At 44.8% G+C, this 1,107-nt stretch overlaps 1 long non-coding RNA gene across 1 annotated transcript; it reads left to right on the forward strand.

Annotated features, from left to right (window-relative positions):
* Positions 1-158: 158 nt before the first annotated feature.
* LOC111240266 lies at positions 159-654 on the forward strand. Its single transcript, XR_002665926.1, has 2 exons — positions 159-319; positions 613-654. It is a non-coding gene; the product is annotated as an uncharacterized LOC111240266 (long non-coding RNA).
* Positions 655-1,107: the final 453 nt, after the last annotated feature.

Raw genomic sequence — 1,107 nt, forward strand, 5'->3', positions numbered from 1 at the left:
GCTCATCACTGTGGGTGAGATGGCAGCGATACACTGTAGTTGACTTATCTCAATCAGTGATGAGACAAGCTGAAAAAGTGCTGTAGCCTATGAAGAGAACGATGTTCAGAAACACTAGTCCCAGTTTTCTGTTTACCTGCCATTCTCACATGCTGTCCTTTTCTTCCATGTTGGTTTTCTCCCTCCTCAGGAGCCAAGAACCTGTACATCATCTCTGTCAAGGGCATCAAGGGACGTCTGAACCGTCTGCCTGCAGCTGGAGTGGGTGACATGGTCATGGCCACAGTCAAGAAAGGCAAGCCAGAGCTCAGGAAGAAGGGTGAGTCTGTCTGCAAGTTACTGTAGTGTTGCGGTAAAGAGGTTGAGGCTAGTGTATGAATTGTCAAATGAACCATTATGGTGTTTGTTTGTGCTCCGGTGTGTATTTGCATTGAAACTGTTTGAAAAACATAAAAATGAAAACATAGGATGTCTTCATCTGTTAACTCCATATGAGCTGAGTTTGAAGGAGATGGGAACGACAGTCCATCTCATTTACAGATTTATGGGCAGAACACTGAATAACTCAGAGGCTTGAATGAACTTGGATTAACCCCGCCCCTCTCTCCACAGTGCATCCTGCGGTGGTGATACGGCAGCGGAAGTCGTATCGGCGAAAAGATGGCGTGTTTCTTTACTTTGAAGACAATGCGGGTGTCATAGTAAACAACAAAGGAGAAATGAAAGGTTGGTTTGTTTGGATGCTCCGCTAGCTTCTTTCAGTCATAGTCACTGTACAAATAGCACTACCTTAGCTCATGTATTGGTGCTGACCTCAAGCACAGAATTGATAGCAGTGAGGTAGATATTTCTCTAGAGGCATTTTAGATGTTGGTCTCAGTAATTCAGTCACTTTCAGGAATTATTAGCTGTATGTACATGAACTGGCTGAACAGCATGGCTCCTTCAGTCCCTTGGGGTGTGAAGTGGTTTAGTTTCACTGATTCTCATTGCCTCAATAACAAAGTTGTTGCTGAACTCTCTCACTCTCACCAGTGCTGTTCTGGTTTGTAGGTGTGTGTTGAGTAGGCTACGTTTTGTTAAGCCTCCGTGCTGGCGACAGTCAGT

This window comes from Seriola dumerili, unplaced genomic scaffold, assembly GCF_002260705.1.
Source record: "Seriola dumerili isolate Sdu_G_001 unplaced genomic scaffold, Sdu_1.0 BDQW01027844.1, whole genome shotgun sequence".
NCBI lineage: Eukaryota > Metazoa > Chordata > Actinopteri > Carangiformes > Carangidae > Seriola > Seriola dumerili.